The sequence below is a fragment of the Triturus cristatus genome, chromosome 4_1 (genome assembly GCF_964204655.1).
Source record: "Triturus cristatus chromosome 4_1, aTriCri1.1, whole genome shotgun sequence".
Lineage (NCBI taxonomy): Eukaryota > Metazoa > Chordata > Amphibia > Caudata > Salamandridae > Triturus > Triturus cristatus.
In genome coordinates, this window is record NC_140585.1 from 159787183 (window position 1) to 159801220 (window position 14038).

Here is a 14038-nt window from a genome sequence, read left to right on the forward strand (position 1 = left end):
GCTGGAGTGATTGAAGTAATTTAGATAGTACCATATTACTCTTTGACACAGAATTACCAATAATGTGATTACACTCAATTAACTAAGAGTAATTTGTAGGGGAAAATCCTAATACGAGAGCAGATTTAGCAGATGCAGGCAGCTACTCATGCTCACTATTTGTCTTCTGTTGCATAAGGCGATATTTCTTAGTGCAAAGTATATCCTAAACCCATTTTAGACATAAGGATGCATTGTGTACTAATAAAATAGTGCTAAACACCAAGAATATGCTTCGGGGAACTCAAATCCCAAGAGCACATTTAGCGAGTGTGAGCAGCAAGCAGCTCATTGTGCTCATTCTTCATGTTCTGTTGCATTTAGAAGTATTTCCTGGTAGAAAATGCATCCTCGTGTCCATTTTGAGCTAAGAAAATAGTACCAAATGTAGAATTACTCTTTTCACGTAATTCTGAATAATTGCGCAGAACGTTTAGTTAATTCCTCATGATTATGCTGCATAAAATTGCCCATTTTCTTTCCTTTTACTATTACTTTCCGAGGTTGCCTAGCCTCACTTTGCAATGCGTGCTCTTTTAATATTTTAGGTATTTGCTTTGTCAGTCACTTTTACATTATTTGCCCACTATTACTCTGCATGACTTCCATCTGAAGATGGGAGGAGTCAGCGCTGAGTCTTTTGGTGCTCTCCTAACTCACTCATTCTTCAGTGGACATAAAAAGTCAGCCACAGAGCCAAATCCACACCAAAGCAAGCCCAGTTTTGCACACCCACAGCTGAACATCGTTAGCCGGCTGGTCACTATGCTATTAAGATAACCAAGCTCAGCAGTTTTCATCACAGCCAACATTCTGAGGATGGTAACATGGTCAAGTCTGTTTTTGACTTATATTCTAATGACTATACTTTAAAGGAAGAGGAAAGCAAACCTCTATCATCTGTTTTAGGCAAAAGCACCCCAAGCCAAAAAGTAAAGTCAACGACAAAATGAAAGTCAGCTTATGTAGTACTGGACCTGCAGGAAAAAATATTTTATAGATGCTTTACTTACTATCTACCAGCTCAATCGTCTGTTCAGAACAGAATTAAGGAGATTGTAACTTATCAGAGAATAACTTTGCCAGCCCACTATAAAATATTTAGATATGGTTATCTCTTGTTTCCAATGTAATGGTACAGAAACTATGCTCCTAACATTAGAAATTAATGTGAATGCCTTCTTTGGCTGAATCCTAATATACCACAATCCTCAAATGTGCATAGGTATTTCAAATGGATAGGGTAACTGTTCATTAATGCTCAATCCTTTTTTAACACCACCAGGATTCTTGTGATTTTACTATTTGGGTGGAGAATTTGAACAATCACAGTAGTGCTAAGGAAATTAGCCCAACTGAGTTAACTAGGTCTACCCCAGTAGAAAACTGCCTCGTGCATATTGCAGGAGATACATTAGACATGGGGCCTGATTTAGATCTTGGTCGAGATGTAACTCTTTCACAAGGATGACGGATATACCAAGATGTAAATCATGCCCTGAATCCTAATTTTATCCAATAGACTCAAACAATGTGGGACACAGGAACTACCCTGGTCAGAAAAGCAGTGTTTTTTGTCTTTTATTCCAAGATTCTAAATGGCATAAATTCTTCACATTAAACTCTATACAACCTCTTCTTCAATTTAAATCCAGACCAGAATAAACCTTCTCTCTCAGCCTTTACTCTCATCACTAAAGAAGGATGCCTAGAGCTAACAATGTCTTTCAAGCAATCAGCCTCTCCACCAGATATCTGTCCAGTTCCATACATTCAGCCATTCTACTATGCCAAAATTGATGCAAATAATTAAAGCCTCACTTAAGTCTGTGAATGTCCCTTAAACGTTTTAAAAAAAAAAGCATTATCGGACCCAGTGTAAAGAAACCTTATCTGGATCTTGAAGACCTGTCAAATGTTCATTCAAAATCCTTGTTGAGAATGATGTTAGGCTAAGATTCTAGAGAAGTTAGTCACTACACAGTTACAAACCTATTTTTAAATGAAAAATGTATTGAAAAGTAAACAAGCAGGATTCAGGCCTGTTTATATATCTGAGTCAGTAATAACTTCTGTCATCAATGACTAAGACTAAGAGTGGATGGGGGATGTGGAGTGGTGATAGTCTATGACCTGTCCACTACATTCTATATCATTGACCACATAACCTTGCTTAAACATTTGAGTAGTTTGAGATTAAAGGCTTTTAATTTCTGTGAATTAAATCTTTTCTCACCAACAGATCACAAGTCAATTAGGATACTTGTTCTCCAAAATGACATCCTATGTTGTGGCTCTCCACAAGGGTCAGCACTATTCTACTTACTTTTTAATTTTTATATTCTGGCCATGAATGAAGAGGTGCATCACCTTCAATGCTTCCTGTTTGATGTACAAAATGTAACATGGACTGAAGCCAAGCTCACAATGAGCAAGTTCAAGAAATACACCCCAATCTGCTACCTTAGGTCTGATACAATAACAATGTTTGAATTATCCTCCACAAGTTGTACCAAGTGAGATGAGAGATCAAATCAAGTGCATAAGCCCAATTGTGGAAAAGAATTCCTTTACAAACACTCGTCCTAACCACTCTACTCAGAAACAGAAAAGCTTTGAAAATCCATCTTCTTGCTAACTAAATCCTTGTTCAATTAAAGACGTTTGTTCAGCACCAAGAGACTCCTTAACAAGTGTTACCTTGTGGTGTACAAAAATCCCAAATAAAAAAGAAATTGGAGTGTTAGTTGAGGTGGGTGAAAACTCAAATACCAATCACAGTCCTTGTTAAGGTGAACCACAAAAGACGCTAAATAAACCTGTGTTTAACCCTATGGTAACTTGGCACTCATTCAGTCTGGCTTAACCTACTGGCAATGTGTACAGTATTTATGTAATAAAGTGAAAACACAACAAAAGAAAAATCTCAAACCTTCTTTAAAAGAATAGAGACTGTTTTAATGAATGAAATGACACCAACACAACAAATATCCGATAAGTAAAACCAGAGATATGGATTTTCAAAGAATGAATTAAAATAGAACCAAAAATCAGAAAGTGCCATTCACAGATATCTGGTCCCACTTGACTAGGTCAAGTCTAAAAGTAAAGGCTGAATTTACCACCAGTGGGATACAGTGATCACATGTGTCCTGGTGAAAAGGTTTTCTTCCGACTAAAATATTTTTCCATAGAAAAGTGGTTGTCAAAGAGTCATCAGCTGAAGCTAAGCTAAGCTGAAAGCTGGATCAAGATGCAGGGCTTAGTGACGGCAAGTTGCTGAAGAGCAGAGGTCACGGCGCAGTTGTCGATGGAGGAGGAGAAGCTCAGAGCATGTGAGGTATGGAGTCCATGCCCAGGAACGCCTCGACATCCATTGGCTTCGGCTCGACATCGGTCACAGTGAAGACCTCTACGTGTGGACTTAGAAACTTCTCTATACGTTAGATCTCCTTCATTAGGGCAAATTAGGATGCAAAATCCAAATAGTGATTCAGTGTTGATGGCTTCGGCTTGATTCCTTTCCTGGTTTCCCAACAGTTCTTTGGAGGAAAAGTTGGCAAATGGCTAAGGCCAGCAGCATGGTCTTGAATGGACCCAGCTGCATATGGCCAGCCTTCCTTCAGGTCCTTCAGACAGCTAGATGGTCCATATTTTGATCCACACAGGTCCATATATGTTCTGAAAGAAGGTATCTGGGGTTCACTTATATGCCCAGTGCCAGCCTGCGGGTGGAGGGCGAGGCTTGTCCATACCTTAAACCAGTGGTTTTGTTTGGGACAGCCAGCCTTGCCAGAGTGAAAAACAAAGTCAGCGGATTTTATATTGCCAGGCCAAGTGAAATGTGAACTATACATGTCTTTCTGTTAACTACGTACCCTCAGCCCTTTAGGCATTTAAAAAGGAAGGTTTAGGCCAGGTAAATGTTTTTTTTACAAGGCCGAAATGACAGTTGTAAAACTGTGAACTCAGTCTTCATTGAAAGTCATTAGTCTGTGTGCAGCAGGCCACGAGGCTGGGAAGAAAGTGACATTCCCTTGGTGCTTATATAGGCCGTGCTGGAGCCATCAATTCGCATCAATTTGCTGACACAGTACATTGTAGTAAAAGGCACCAATGGGGCCAGTGAGGTTGAGGAGGGGCATGAAAGAGCAGCGGTAGAAAATGCTGGTAGCAACAGAATTGAAAACCAAAGATCTGTTTTCTATGAAACCCAAATGGCTTGTAAAGGACAGCACTGCCTCAGCAGGGCCCAGACTGGGTGCCAAAACTCATTGGTGGAATCTAACGGCCTGTTTGGGCAGCTCTACATAAGGAAAAGGAGATGGTCATGTGGGGTGGAGCTCATGGGATAACAGGCACACTTGGCATTTGCCACATACAAGATAAGGAAACCATTATGTATATAAACTGCTTATCCTGTGAAAGCTGGAGCATAATACAACGGTGATGGCAAATACAATGCAGAAGACCTTAGGGTGGAAGTAGAACTGAAATGCTGGGATATGGCAGATGAAGTTTTTTGCAGTAAATAGGGAAATCCAATATAAAATACTGCAATAATTTTGACATACTCCACTACGATGAGATGAGCTTAGTGCTGTTGTGATTATAATGGCAACTTTTCTGCCATTCTTCGGCCTTACCATGCAGTTATAGCCTCCATATTCAGTAGAACACTTAAGAGAAAGGTTCTCTTAGTCTAAGATCCAATATAGCTTGGAGAGATGTTGCTAAAAATGTCTTACCTCTAAGAAATTAGATCCAGGCAGCAGGCTGTGAAAGTTGTGAAACCATTTATTGCATTTTAAATTTTCATAGGGCCTGCTCCGGCCTATTTTAGTATCTCGCAATTATCTACTGGAACCCACTCTGGTCAGATGGAACTTTTTACTTGCCTGATAGCATGGAGGGAAAATCACCGTTATCACAATTACAGTCTGCAATTTTCCGTAATCAAAGACTCGAAACTTAATCTCTTGGCTCTCTGGTTTTTATTATCAACATAAAGATTTGGAGATACAAAGTCCTCAACACAAGGCACAACAAGTACATAGGCACTAAAACAAATGCTACTCTACGAAGAATCCGCATCCGGCTAAAAATAACTAAAAGTACAATCTCTAAAAGCATGAGGTAGAACACTACCAAGCAAATGTCGATACTAGGGACACTGAACCATACCATCTCTGTCCCTACTCTGTACTAGGTGATATCCCTACATAGCAATCCCTTGAGACCCTCATCAGAATAAAAGGTGTCAGAGCGAAACTTCCTAAGAAGTCCTCACTTAGAGAGCTTGGTCTAAGTTGCCCCCTCTACCCTTCGCCTAGCCGTCCTCTGCTTTGGGCTGCCCCGCTCTGCTCTGCACCCACCCTCGGGGCGCTGTCCCTAATACAGTACCCCAAGTCTCCGAACACGCCCTTTGCGCCTCCTCTCCTTCCGGGGTCGTCTTTCAGTACTTTTCCACAGAGCGCTGTCCAGTTCCATCGTCCATCGCTTGGCCTTGAGTCCCAGACGCCATCCGCACTAGGAGTTACGATTGGCACATTCCAATACACTCCCATGTCTGGCTTTCTCTACATAATTCAAATTATGAACAAAGAGCTTCTCTACTAACGAGCAACTGTCCTTGCACCTGGGGTGAGATCATGCAAAGCAGACATTCTTCACATCTTTTAAGTTGCAATTTACTACAGCCTAAAACCTCTACTGGAATAAATCCTTTTTGGCCTATTGCCCTTGGCTAACATAAGAAAATACCAGGCCTTTCGCCTCAACGATATATGCGAATTCTGGCCACTACTTCGGTTACACAAGCAGGTTTCAATCACAGTATTGACGTTTACGTCTTTCTTTCATGTGTGGTCAACCTAAACAACCTACAGACACGAAGTCTGGGGTACACATTTCTAACACCACATTGCATTTCCCGTAGCTAAACACTATACATTTCTCTAATACGTTTACCATGTGCTTGTACATAGCTAGCACTTCTACTTAAAATCGATATAGGTTATACAGTTGTAATACATTGCACACGAAATCCCTGAGTACACATTTGGTTATATACGGGTGCCGACTAACAGTGAATATGACGCACCCCTACAATTCTCAAACTTTTAAACGCTACATCAGTTCCCCCCTTTGATGACATCCGTCATCACACCATTACATTTCCTTCTTCAGAACTGATTTAAACCGTGCTAGTCATAACATTTCCATGTCGGACTCCCTCCAGTTTCTTAAGACTCTCATATTGCTGCTCCTGGAGCTTTGCCAACCTCCTCTCGTTTGCCTTTAGAGCTCTTTCAACCTTGCCTCCTTGATACCACTTCCATGCCTTCACACATCCCCACAAACAGATCACACAAACCACAGCAATAATAATTGGTTTCAACACTGAACCTAGAAATCCCCTTCCCAGATTCGCAAACCAAGTTCCCACTCTTCCAAATCCTAGTCCAATCTTCTCCCACACATTCACCTCCGTCAGATCCGTAATCTCCTTGTGAATATTCGTTATGTTGTCTATGTACTTCCCTATCTCCTTCGAGTTGTCTGGAATATACGTGCAGCATTCCTGAACTTTCAATAATTTGCAGACTCCGCCTTCTTTTGCTAACAACACATCTAAAGCAAGGCGATTCTGCAAGACCATATTCCGGATCGACAACATCTCTCCAGCCACCAATATCAAAGATCTCGCCGTGTTCATAGACAACTCATCAACTACAGTCGCCAACCTTCGGATCTTCACATCATTCAACACCACACCCATACTAGGTATCATTGCTCCGTATATGTCCCCAATCACTGCACCGGCATTTGTAGCCCTACGTCTCCTGGGCGGTCGCTTCGTCTCTAACAACTCCAAGTCCCTTGTGTGATAAATCTTCGGGAATATGATAGCCAAATAGCATACTCCATACCAATTGTCGGGTAGTCTGACATAAGCATTCGTCCCACAAACATAATACACTGTCGGGATTACTTCTACTGGACCTTGCATAAAATTCTTAGCATAAGCTTCCATTGTAAAAGTCTGAGAACAAATGCTATGTCCTACTGCGACCTTCTCCGTCTTGGATTGAGGCCGTGCAATACACAAATTCCCTCTCTGTGCCTCATCCAATGCTATTGGTCCATAACTTCCCTTAGATCTGTGAGCTCTCTCCTCGTCCGTCCAATCTACTGGGCTATCTCCGGTGTGTCGTGTCTCGGTCAACTTTCTATACCTGTCCTCTACTTGATCTATGAATTTCTTCTCTATCTCTGATAACGCACATGTCAGGTTATTCCTGTGAGCATGCGCCGTATCCAGTTTCACAGTCGGTCTAAAATATTTCAGGAGCCTGTCCTCTTTCTTATCCAGATCATATCTATTCAAATGCTTGATTGCTGGCACCTCGGGAAGTACCGTGTCAAAATTTGAGAAGAAATACTCGAACTGTCTCCTGTCATAAAATAAACTGAGCCATATGCTACAAGAAATCCCATAAGTCAATGGGAGATGATGATACTTGATACCCTCATCCACTGAAGCAGGCAACTGCATGCACACATAACAATCCTTCACATCCATCGCATCAACATACTCATACAGCAACCTTGCATACGCGTTAAGCTTAAAATCACCCTTTGACAAATCCATGTGAAGTCTGCGAACATCTCTCAACTCCGATGATTCCTGTTCGCTAATACTGACACCACTCTGCCCTGGGGTAATAGGTGTGGGTGCTCCCTGAACCTTCCCCTCTTGCCTGTGAGCCACCATGTAGGAACTGATCACTACCGCAAATATGGTGACTACTACAACTCCGATCAATGTGCCTATTATCAGTTTAGCCCTACGATGTGGGTTTACAGGATCTGCCATCTTCGGAATATGCTCAATGTCCAATGCAGTCTCTGAAAGGATAAGTCTCTTTCTCATTAATGTCTCTTTCGTGAACTTAGGCAAACCTCCCTAACTTTCTTCGTTCTACAACGGAAAAATCCCTAATTTTGTTCTTCTTCCGCTCGGCTCTAGGTAATCTTCTTTTTAGCTGGCAACCCTTCTCAAATCAATCTAACATAAGCGCTGGTCCCAACAGCTCCAAGACTCCCTGCAATATTTCGAGCTTAAGAATGATCAGTTCTTGTGGATCTGGCACAGTCGTGAACGTCGGGAACTCCAAATTGTCCAAGATCATACCTCGAATGACACTTAGGAATGGCGGACTCGGAATATGAATCGTCAAAATTCCTTCGATCTCCAATCCCGGAACTTTCAGCAACACTTCCACCCTCTGGAGCGGGACACTGTTGACCAATGTCATCGACCTCAATCTTCCCGTGCTCGGTAACCCTGGCATCAGTCACTTGGTATGCCCACTCCGGGGAAGCGTACTTCCGACTTGGCACTCGAGTTCTCTTGGACCTTCTCACGCCACCTTGAGGATTTCCCTCGTCTCCCGATTCTTCTTCCGGTTCTTCCGAAACTGGTGCAAGGTCGGTGTCTGGGGCCAACCTCAGGTTTACCCGGTTCTGCTTTGCGGGCCAAACCCTTTCCGCTTCGGTGGCTCCCCCAGTCTTCTCTCCGATACCCTGTGCACTGACTTCCTCTTCTTCGGCCGAACTCGATTCTGTACTACCCACTGCACCTCTCGCTCCTTCGCCGGTTTCTGGGTCAGTACTTTCTTCACGTCCTCCCCCAACTCGATTCAGTGCACCATCAGCCGCTTCAGCAACCCTTACAGCTTGTCTGGCCCTCTCGGGCGATTCTGTCGGCTCACTGAGATCTTGGTTCTCGAGAGGGGCTGTATCTTCCAAGGGTGCTGGAACTCTGCGGGTATGAGAAGCATGCACCCAGTTCGGTAACCCTCCGCACTTGACAGCAGTGTTCGTAACAAGGATTACTTGGAAAGGGCCACGCCACCTAGCATCCAAACAACTCTTCCTCACGTGCTTTCGGACCAGGACCCAATCGCCTGGGTCCAAGTCGTGGCACCTGTCACTCGCAGCTGGAACCGTTGCTGTCTGCACCTGCTGAGACACAGAACGGACCACGTCAGCAAGGCCTTTACAATAGTCCAGGATCATATCATCAGTGATATTTATCAGAGCAGTAGCAGGTATTGCAGGCAAACGCATCGCTCTTCCCATGAGGATTTCATGGGGTGACAACCCAGTTCTTCTATCAGGCACACTTCGAAGGCTCATAAGGACCAAAGGTAATGCGTCAGGCCATTTCAGAGACGTAGACGAACACACTTTCGCCATCCGAGCCTTCAGAGTTCCATTCACCTGCTCCACTATCCCTGAAGCCTCTGGTCTATAGCTACAGTGTAACTTCTGATCTATATTCAAAGCAGCACAAAGCAATTTCATAACTTCGCTGTGAAAATGAGTTCCTCTGTCCGATTCAAAGGACGTCGGGAACCCGTACCTTGGAATGAGTTCTCTCAATAAGAGTTTCGCTACCGTGAGTGTGTCACATCTGCGTGTAGGGTACGCCTCCACCCACCTGGAAAAGACACATACTATCACTAATATGTACCTCAACCCATTACACTTCGGCATTTCGACAAAATCCAACTGCATCCTATTGAAAGGTCCCCCTGACCTCCCTATGTGGCTCAATGTCACAGCAGTTCTTTTCCCTACATTCATCTGTTGGCAAGTGACACATCTCTGGCACACAGTTTCGGCCACGGCACGAAACTTCGGATTGTACCAAGTCTGACGAAACACTCTCATCATGGCATCCCTACCCAGATGTACAGCACCATGTATCAACCTCGCCATGGGATTCAACAAACTTTCCGGCAACACTGCTCGTCCATCATTCGAAACCCATATATCCACATCTCCCTTCTCACATCCAGCTCGTATCCAGCTGTCCCGTTCCTGATCTGAGACCCCTTCCTGAAGCTGCTTCAGTTCCTCCCATGTGTCAGCCACTGCTAACATCTGACCATACACCACCTCTTCCCCAGTTTCCTCAGTGTGGATCTCAGTAAAGTTGCATCCCTGCTCTGCACAAAATCGAGCTACTTCGTCTGCATAGTTATTTCCCAACAAGACAAAGTCGCTTCCCTTCGTGTGGGCTGCACATTTAACAACAGCAATTTCATCAGGACCTTGCAATGCTTTTAACAATTTCCGCACATAATCACCATTTCTTATAGGAGAACCTGAAGACGTCATAAACCCTCTCTGGGACCATAGCTGTCCGAAGTCATGAACCACACCAAACCCGTACTGGCTGTCCGTGTAAATAGTTACACGGATCTTGTCGGCTGCCAAACAGGCACGAGTCAGAGCAATGAGCTCAGCCACCTGCGCGGAGTGTACTCCTTCTAAACAAGCGGCTTCAACCACACCCGTAATGGTGCATACAGCAAACGCTGCTCTCAATCGACCGACACTGTCTCTTAAACATGAACCGTCCACGAAGAAAATCTCATCTGACACTGGGAGCGGTTCGTCGACAATGTCGGGTCTCGGTTTGGTGCATAGTTCAGTCACATCGAGACAATCATGGTCCTCACAATCTTCATTATCATCTATTTTTAGAACAGGTAACAGTGTAGCAGGATTTAAAACAGCACACCTCTTCAATGTCACATTATCTGCTGCAAGAATAACTTGCTCATAACGAGTCAGCCTATTATTCGTGAGGTGCTGCGTTTTAGTCCTAGTCATCAACAATTCAACAGAATGTGGCACATGTACCGTAAGTGGATGACCCATCACAATGCTCTCACATCTCTCAATGCTGACACCTGTTGCCGCAACGGATCTGAGACATCCGGGCAACGCAGAAGCTACTGGATCTAGAGTAGCTGAGAAATAAGCAACTGGTCTACGGACACCTCCATGATTCTGGGTTAACACTGCTAATGCGCAACCTTCTCTTTCGCAGCAGAACAATGCAAATGCCTTGTTATAATCCGGCATTCCCAACGCAGGAGCGCTACATAAGGCTTCTCTCAGCCTCAGAAATGATTTCAAACAATCGTCGTCCCATGGTACCGGATCACTTACATCCTTTCGCGTCAGCCGCTGCAAAGGCTTCGCTTCAAAGGAAAAGTTTGGGATCCACTGGCGGCAATAGCCCACCATTCCCAAAAACATTCTAACTTCCCTCTGCGTCGAGGGAACTGGCATTCTCAAAATCGCATCAATGCGATCTGGAGACACCTTCCTTTTACCCTTTTCAATTCTGTGCCCCAAATACTGTACCTCAGGTAAACAGTATTGCAGCTTGTTTGGAGACACCTTGTGACCGTTCTCTCCCAGGAAATTCAACAACGCAATGGTATCGATCCTGCAAGCGTCTTCTGTCTCTGACGCGACAAGCAGGTCGTCAATGTACTGCACCAAAACAGAGTTTTTCGGCAACACAAGACCTTCCAGATTCTTCTTTAACAGCTGATTGAAAATCGATGGGCTCTCCGTATACCCCTGTGGGATACGGCACCACGTTAATATACGATTTTCTAGCCTAAAGGCAAAAAGAAATCTACTCTCTTCATGTAGGGGAATCGAAAAGAATGCCTGACACAAGTCAATCACTGTGAACCATCCAGCTTCGCATGGGATCTGGAACAGTATCACAGATGGATTCGGTACCACTGGACAACATGGAACAACTATGTCGTTTATTTTCCGCAGGTCTTGCACTATCCTGAACTTCCCACTCGGTTTCTGCAGTCCCATAATGGGTGAATTACATGGACTACCCATGATCTCCACCAGTATTCCCTGCCTAATCATAGACTCAATCACAGGTTTGATCCCAGCAATCGTCTCAGGCGACAGTTTATACTGAGGGGTTCTCGGGAATTCCGCGTTTGTCTTAACCTGTATCTTCACTGGTTCCACTCCCCTGACTAAGCCGATCTCCTCTCCGCTTAGATCCCACACATCGGTCGCAACTGACTCCCTCAAGTCCTGTGGAAGCTCCTCCACTGTCAGAGCCGGGTACACTTCCACGCACCCCTGCTGATTTGCAACCTTAAAGGTCGCATCGTCATCTCTGGTCTGTACCTCTACTCCCCTCGGGGTACAGTAAATGGTGCAATTGAGCTTACACAATAAATCTCTTCCCAACAGACAAACAGGACTAGAATCGCACACCACGAACTGATGTCGATCCCTAAAGTTTCCTATCCTGACGGGAATCGGTTCCGTCAAGGGGCTAACTAGTCTCTTGTTCGCCACTCCAACCACTTGTATACTTTCTCCCGAGAGGGCTACCCCCGGAACTACTGCTGATCTTATGGTTGACCTGGTAGCCCCCGTATCTACCAAAAAGGTAGTAGGGCGTCCATCGAGTTCGGCTTCCACAAAGGGTCCCTTCTGATCTACCTCTAGTATGGCCCTGAGCAGGCAATCATCGTCCTGACCCAAACTTAACTGCGCCAGCAAATCTGCATCCCTCTCCTCTTCCACTTCGAACATGGGCATCTGCAAATAAGTCCGAGCTCCCTGCTGTATGTTCTGCATCCTGGGTGGCTGGGGAACCTGCACCTGCGAGACGCCTGTCCCCCCTTGCATCGTTCTCGGTACAGTCACCGTCTGTACCTGCTCCGCCCCAGGGACCTGACCCATTCCTCCCTCCATCTGCGGCTGATTATAGGGGTTCAAGGGACACTCGCGCCTCCAGTGTCCCACCTGGTGACACTGGTGACAAGCAGTCGTCTTCTTCAAGATCGCTACATCTATTCCTGTCCTAGGGTCTACGGGTCTCGGCCTTCCCTGACCCTGCATATTCTGATTCCCTGTCTGATAATTTCCCTGTCTTCGCCCCACTGGACCCCCATTCGGCGGTCCCTGAGCCGCTTGCATCTGAATGAGCAATAAGTTATCCTTCATCTTCTTGTGCTTGGACTCAATCTCATCCGTGCAGTATCTAGCGTACCGCAAGATCTCATCTACAGGCTTATTCTGCCAACAGATCAAATGCTGCTGTATCATGAGACTGACTTCGGGTTTCAAACCCAGCACAAACTTAGACACAAACTGTCCCATGTCCTTCGTTTCCAGCTCATCTAAACCACTATACTGCTTAAAAGCCTTCAAAAGTCTCTCATAAAATTCATGTACTGTCTCCTTTGGCTCCTGCACCGTCCTGTCTATCTTCACCCAATCGATGTCCTGGGGTGAAACCTTCGATTTCAACCACGTAATTACCTTATCGTACAGCCTCATTACCACGGGCGACGGACCATTTGTAACTATGTTCCTATCGGGCTCATAGTCCGGCCAATCAACAGCGATTTTACATGCGTTCCACAGATCTCCCGGAACTACGATATCGAATAAGGTGTTCAGATCTATCCACAACACCTTCGAAATCTTAACGAAACGCTCAACTTGCTTGTACCACTCTGCAGGCTTCTCCCTGAGCCTGGGAAAATCATTCGTAAATGATGCCAAATCCCCCCTGCTCCATGGTACATGCACATATCCTCCATTCGCCACCTCTCTCAAAGGAAGGATCTTTACCTCCTGCAAATCTCCTTCAGAGCTCCCTCCTTTCGCTCCCCTAGAATTCTTTTTCCTAGCCCATTTCTCTTGCCATTTGTCGAGCATCAGCCATATTCTCATAGCTACAACCAATTCCTTGGTATGTGACCTTAGACCAACAACCCTTTTCTCTTCCAATTCCCGCTCGGTACAATGCATCCTATGGCTCCCTTGCAATGCTCTAGTCTTGGATAGATCCACCCCATATTCTCTAGCCAAACCCGCCAGTTTCTCATGTGCCACTCGTGCTTTACGAGTCACATCCTTTGCCACAAAAAGCAATTCATCGGGAGTATAGGTCAATACTCTCTCCAGAGGTAGATTCCCATATATTATTTCATCCGCCTCTGCTTTAAGTCTTACTACATCTATCATTCCTGCCTTCAAGGCTCCTTTCAACACCTGACAACTTGCTCCACGTCCCTCATCATACTCGCATTCCGATTCCTGCTCTCTCCTTTCCTCCGGTAGTTCTATGGGA